The sequence below is a fragment of the Carettochelys insculpta genome, chromosome 1 (assembly GCF_033958435.1).
Source record: "Carettochelys insculpta isolate YL-2023 chromosome 1, ASM3395843v1, whole genome shotgun sequence".
Taxonomy (NCBI): Eukaryota; Metazoa; Chordata; order Testudines; family Carettochelyidae; genus Carettochelys; species Carettochelys insculpta.
In genome coordinates this window covers 166,756,022-166,763,197 of record NC_134137.1, presented here as the reverse complement: position 1 = coordinate 166,763,197, position 7,176 = coordinate 166,756,022, and the positions used below count along the sequence as shown (strand labels likewise).

Genomic DNA, 7,176 nt, shown 5'->3' with positions numbered 1-7,176 from the left:
CCTTCAATCAGAGCAAGACAGAGCAAGATACAACTTTGACTGAAATGAGCTTAAAAGGCTACCTGGTGTGATTTGGTTTTGGTTCAAAATTTCCTACTTGCTTAAAAGAATTGATGGATGGCGGTGGTGGGGTTTTGCAGAAAGAAAGGTCACATTTTTAGAGCTGCCTGACAAAAAGCTTGTCGTGCTCACCTTCGGACATCTGCTGTCCTGACTTCCATGGCAGGTTTTTTTAAATAAAAACTAGAGGGTCTGGCCTCTAATCCTTTGTGTATCAAAAGTCTCATTGAATTCTAAGGGAGGAGGTATGCAGGAGCTGTTCCCCTAAATCATACGGTTGATGAACAAGGTAGAAAGTGTGCATTCTATTACGTACACGAAGCAAAGCCACTAATATAGCAACAGGCTTAATGCAAATTGGAAGCAAATCAAGCATGCGCTATTGGGATGGGAGAGGAGGGAAGAAGAAGAAGAAACTGCTTGTAAACAGCATTTCCACATCCTGAAAGAAAAAAAAAAGTCCCCCTAGAGGAGTAACATGCTCGCTGCCTGGCATTTATGCAGACATTGTATTAGCATTCTTCATATTAATTAAACCGTGAACACTGTTCTGCTGCAGAGCACGGTGGCAGTGGGCTGTGTTGGCATGAAAGGAGCTGGCTTCAGCTTGCCAAACTCAAGAGCTTCCAGAAGCCAGGGGAATGCTCCAGCAAGGAAAACTGCTGTTCCTGTAAGAGGGAGACAGATCCCCACAGGCCGAGCCAAAGAATGAGCTGCTCTCTGCAGGCACCTGCTCATTTGCCCTTTAGCTGGAGGTTCAGTAAGACAGACGTGCACTGGCAATACAAATAAAAGGTGTTTCTATACCAGTCTGAAATGGGGACTTGCTGCAGTGTTTGGATCTTTCTCTGAACTTTCCCCAGGTTTGAATCATAGACTGGAAGGGCCCTTGAGAGGTCATCTAGTCCAGTCCCCTGCACTCATGGAAGGACTAAGGATTATCTAGAGCATTCCTGACAGCAGAGCACATATTTGTAATAGAAAAATCAATACAGGGAAACAAATGAGACAGCAACTGTGTGACAGGGCTGAAAACAAAAGCTAGGACCTTGATTCCTCTTCTGTGCACAGTGGAGTGTACCAGGGAAGGCAGATATCAATAACGAGGGAACATGGGTCTGCTTCAGCTCTGGTCTTTACAAAAAATTCAGAATTTAATTGAGTGCCCTCAATTTGCCCAGCTGCAGTCAGTCACTCATTTCCAGGGTTTGATTTCCTACTGCTATGGCCAGGCCTACCTGACAGCTTGGGGGTGAGCATAAAGCAGGGGTGAGCAAAGTGCGTTTAGGAGGGACATCTACAGGGTGGGGGCATGAAATTTCATAAGGGGGACACAGCACAATTGGCTGCTGAGTCTCAGGCTCATCCAACTCATTAAAAACATTGAAATACTTTACAGTACTGTTTTATGTCTGTGTATTCACATTTATACACCATAATAAATTTCTCTTATACACACAGAAAGGATTTTTTTTCTTATGAATCTAACTGAAATTTCCCTCAGTTTGGATGACATTAGACAGGTGGGAGGGCACTAACTGCAGGGCCTGCATAAAAAGTTTGCTCCCTCCTGTCATACGGCACAGAATCCACATACTGTTCTTGAGAACTGTGCATTTGTAACCCCCACACGGACTGGGTGTGGTACACTGTCCCACGTAGTGGCATCTAGGCCACTCACAGAGAGAAAGAATGAATCTCCTTGACAGCCTGAGCTAATAGCTAGCTGGCTTTTAGCTCATGCGGTGAAGGCTCATGCCCTAAGCTCCAGAAGTCCCAGGGTCAGTTCCAGCAGTGCATGTTACACCTAGTTCTGTCCTCTTGAACCAGCATGGACTACAGAGACCCAGCCAAAGGCAGCTTCACTGCAGTACAAGTGTTAATGGTGTAAACATACAGGTTCCTCCTCTCTCAATACTACAGATAGACATTGATTTAAATATCGCCATACAGAACATCACTGGTGCGTCAGATTTTTCTTTAATTTTCTAAGGGTTTTTTCTGGGGAGGGCTGGAGGGATGCCAGAAAAAACCAATTTTATAAGTTCTTCCCTAGCTCCACCTGTGCCGTACTTTGCCAGCTAGAAAGTTAATGGAACTACCTGTGTGAATAAGCCAACCAAGGTTTAGTCCTATGTGCTGTACTTCATTGTACAGCTCCCGACATTAGACAAAGTTACTAAGGTCCACGCACACAGATGAATGCAAAAATGCTTATCCATGGTCCCCTATGGGCAAGAAAGGTTTCAGCTCTTCTGAGCTACAACTAGTCAACAAGACATTGTCAGAGCAGATGCTGAATGTCAGTCATGGTGGCGCTGCTTGTGAGCTAATCCATCTTTACATTTTCATAAAATGAATGGGGGAAGGGATTTTACCTTTTCACAGATTACTGAATGGCTGAAGACATTAAAAGGAAACCAACAAACTCACAACATAAACACAAATGCTATCAGCCACTGCACTGAGATTAAACATTGAAAGGGTTAGGGGAATTTCTCAGAAAGTATGAGCATATGAAAAGAGAGGGTTACCTTGAAAGTTGAAAAGAAAAACAAATACACACACAGACTCTCTCCCTCTCTTCCTACCCAGAAAAGAGAAAAAGATCAGAAAAGCCAAGCAATATCAGGGAAAGCAGCAGTTGCTAGGAAAAGCGTGGTAACAAATTTAGAAAGTCTCTTGTTTAGTGCGAGGTGTCCCATAAAGCAGGGCTGCAACTATGAGGCACAACAGGCTCTACTGGAAAGCACAGATTGAGACTTGAGGCCAAGTCAGAGCTATTGGAGTGACAAGCATTGCCTCAGTTAAATACAGTCGGAGGAAGAGAGCGATGGTCAGCTTTATTCTCAGCAGTGGATCACATCAGTAAAAATCATGATCCATGATTAATGGATTAACCCATTAACCCGTGGTTAATAGGGCACCAAGTTCTGCCCCCACGCTGTCAAAAAGTGCAAGCTCCCACCCCATCCACACTCATGCTATGAACTGAATAAAGTTGAAGGTGCCACCCAGTGTGCTTTGGGATTTTCAGGTTTTGTCTTCGTTACGTATTCCTGCATGCTTGTTCCTTCGTCAGCATTACTACTGCTACTATTGCCTTTAATTTTGGACGAGCAAGCAGGGATTGCTCCAGCCAGCCGCAATACCACTCAACAGATTTATTGGCAGCGCACGCTGACAAGCAGGACACGTTGCCAAAGGCCATGTATGCATGCACGCACACCAGCCATCTTTGGGCTTCTTTGCCACTAATGTGCTTAGAACCCGATATCAGGGCCTGGCAGCTCCGGGGTAGGCTGTGTAACAAGCTTCAGTCTACTGGCTTCTTTCTTTCTCCTGGAGGTCTCACTTAAAAGCTGATTTGAATGGATTATTGCGTGCCACTTAGGGAGCCCAGTGTTCCTACTGCTACAGGGAAATAAAACACAAGCAACAGGCAGAAGGAGGATCTATATTCCAAGGAGCCCTGGTGATTGTGTTTATAGCAGCGCCAGTCTTTTGCAAAAGCATTGTCAGCGTTCAAGTTACACATATACGTCTATTTAATTTCAAATCCGCCCAGATGTTCCCTTATTCTTTCAGCTGAGGGGATGTGGAAAACAAAAGTAACACCCTGCACTTGGATTCAGTTTGTGGCATTTTGCTGCTTGTTTGAGTAAGGCCTAAAGTGTGTTGCCTAGGTTCAAACTCATCAGCCTGTAAGCAGTGTGCCTGGAAATAACTGCATATTTGTACTACCTGCAAGTCACTCAGTGGTGCTCTGTCTTCCTGAAATTTAGTCACAGCCAATGAGTTTCCATAGCTATGTGCCTATGAAAGGAGCAGACGGCAAAGACACATGCAGCTATGGAGGGTTGTGCATGCATGCACAATACTAAACACCTGTGCAGTTATTGAGCTTTACAAAAAAAGTTAGGCCTTTATATAGGGTTACCATATAAAAAAGAGGACACCTCTGTGAGTGCCTGTATCTGTATGAATATCTACCAACTCATGTTGTATTAATGTGTCATAGCAGTGTTTCTCAACCTTTTTTTTTTTTAAGTAAAGAATCCCTTTTTCAAAAAACAAATACACCCAGTAGCTACAATTTTCAGACACACAATTTTTTTTCTACCATTGCAACATGTGTTTAAACAACTTAATCGTCAGTGGTTGGTCGGAAGAAATTGCATATAGGCAATAAACTTGCCATCATATTTATGACTGTGCAAAAAGGATAAATAAAAAATTAGATGAACATGAAATAAGTCCATAAAATAAGTTGAGAAACACTGAATGCACCCTCTGGAAGACCTCCACGTACCCCCAGGGTACATATACTCCTGGTTGAAAACCATTGTGTTACAGTATGTTTTGTACATTAATACAAGGTGAGTTGGAAGATACTGATATAGATAAACTCCCTCTCAGGGGTGTCCTCTTTTCGGAAAGGTCAAATATGGTAACCCTACAAAGAGACTGCTTTTCAGTCAAAGTAGGGCTGAGGCAATATACAATTACTTCTTGTTTTGATCCTACTTTTCAGAAAGGCTTGAAAGATTATGCCCACGTGTGCTACACCTTTCTGCCTTCATTTTTTTTTTTTTTACCCAAGTAAACAACGCAGCTAAATTCTCCTCTCAGCTTACACGTACATTACTCACTTAGCGCCTGGAAAGCCTAGTGAAGTTAATGTGACTCTTTCTATTGATTTCAATGGAGTTTAGATTAAGGGAGTTTAGTGTTCAATCCCAAGCCCACTCTAGTTAATGGAAAACGACTTCTGATTTTTATGGGCTTTGTATTAGGCCATAAATTTCTCCACATGTTCAAATGGAGAGAGACCTTCTCAAGGCTGAGAAACTAGTGCATGGCCTTCCACAAACAGAGCAGAGTCAGTGCTATGCAAAAAGAAATTAAGGGAATTCCTGACACCATAATAATGTGCCACACAAGCTAAGAAACAAGATAATTGAACCCTGTACATTTTGTCACCAGCCACAAGAGGCGTAATAGTGAAGCAGAGGTATGTATTCAGCCCATAGAAAAACCTACCACTTACTTCAGTTTGTTTCACCAAGGCTGGATCTATACTTGCCCCCAACTTTGAAGGGGGCACGTTAATCAGGGAGACGGGAGATTCCTAGTGAAGTGCTCTAGTGAATACGCAGCACTGTGTTAGGCAAATTCTCCCGTGACAACTTTGAAGTGCCAAACTTCAAAGTGCTGGCATGAGTGTAGCTGCGGGTACTTTGAAGGGTCCGCACTAAATCGAAGTGCCTTTACTCCTCAAAATTGTGTAGTGCAGGCACTTCGAAGTTCCTGTGGCTACATGCGTGCCAGCATGTCGAAGTTTGACACTTCAAAGTTGCTGTGGGGGAGAATTAGCCGAACGAAGTGCTGCATATTCACTGCAGCACTTCATTAGCAATCTCCCGTCACCCTGATTAACATGCCCCCTTCGAAGTTGGGGGGCAAGGGTACACCCAGCCCTAGAGTTTAAAACAATTCCAGCTACTGCTTCTCTTCTAGGGCAATATTATTTTTAACTCATGAGCAAGCCTCAAATTAAAATATACATAATTCTGAATAATGATGCACGCTGTGTTTCACTAATACTTATCCCTGAGTTGCATTACAACTGAAGAACAAAAGTGAAGCCAAAAGCGATCTGTAATAGTTCCATTTATTAATACATATTTCACAAATACAATATCAATGCATTCTTGTTGGCATGCTAGACAGAGGCATTATTAAAAAATTCCAATTTTTTTTAAAAAGGTTTTAAACTTTTGCTTCCCCCCAAAAATATTCCCTATGCTTGTTTTTGTTTTGGTTTGACAAGATATTTTGTGGCTGTAACATCAATGCAAAAAAAAAAAAAAAAGAAAGAGAAAGAGAAAGTAGATAAAAAGGATGAAGGCCACATTACAGCACAATTCAATTAGTTCATAGTTATCTAATAAAAAATAAAAGAAGCAAAATTACTGCCTTCACAGTAAGCAACAACACAGCTTAATAACAGTATTACACAGGTTCAGAGGCAAAATGCACTAGACAAAGTCTACTGGCATACAACATTGAATAAGAATCAAAGATGTAGTAGAACAATCAGGAATAACAGTTCCCTTCAAGCACAACATTATAACATTGTTATTCAAGTATCTTTATGTTATGTTACTGACTTTTTGTGGTTTTGGGGAAGGGAACATTTGTGGTAAAAAGATGAAAACCTTAGTAAAGCAGTAACCAAAACAAAAAACTAAGATTTATCAAAGCAAAAGAATATATATTTCATATACTGGTTTAAATGAATGTGTGCAACACTTATTAACCATGGTGAAAGGCTAATCTTGCCCTCCAGTCACAACATGCACAGCCCAATCAATGCTGTTAATGGATTACCATTATTCATTTACAATGCTACTACTGTATGACCAAGAGCATACATATAGTGCCATCATATGCAAACCTTTAAGATGGAGTGTACAGTACTGGATGCTGAATGGTTCAAGCTATTCTTGGTGGCACAATAGTACTTGACGGAATGGTATACTACGCATGGTACAGAGTTTAGAAGATGGTGTGTGTGTGTGCGTGCGTCTGTGTCTGTGTGCGAGCAAGAGACAAAATGTGCTCTAACATTCTTTAGAGTCTTCCTAGATTTCTGCAGTTCCTGATTTTGAGACAGGCTCCATATTTCACATCTCTAAAAGACTAGGGAAGGAGAGAGAAAGAAACTGTTTGAAAAGAAATTGAACAAGAAATTGTCGTTTTAACGAGCTTCAAGTCAGAACTTTCTCTTTTGAAATATGTATTTTCAGAGGTAACAAAATATTCGTAAGCTATACTTTCAAATCATGTGGCAAGTCCCCTCTTTCCACCTGACAAAATCCTGGAGGAAGGGAAGGAGGCAGAACCCATAGCTAAAGGCCCCATTCTTGATAAACAAAAAAAAAAAAAGTAAGATAGTCCAAGTCTACTCTCATGAAGAATGAACAGTAGAGCCTGGCTACTGAAATATAATTACAGAAGATTAGGGTTAGAAGAGACCTCAGGAGATCATCTAGTCCAAGCCCCTGCTCAAAGCAAGGCTAATCCCAATTAAATCATCCCAGCCTTGTTAAA

General features: G+C 41.6%; 1 protein-coding gene across 2 annotated transcripts in view; it reads right to left on the bottom strand.

Annotated features, from left to right (window-relative positions):
- Window positions 1-5,716: 5,716 nt before the first annotated feature.
- Window positions 5,717-7,176, bottom strand: part of TSPAN7 (tetraspanin 7) — a 159,836-nt gene continuing 158,376 nt past the window's right edge. For both annotated transcript variants that reach the window (XM_074994798.1, XM_074994807.1), the window contains exon 8: window positions 5,717-6,765. The gene's annotated coding sequence lies outside the window, so the exon portion shown is untranslated. The remainder of the gene's footprint in view (window positions 6,766-7,176) is intronic.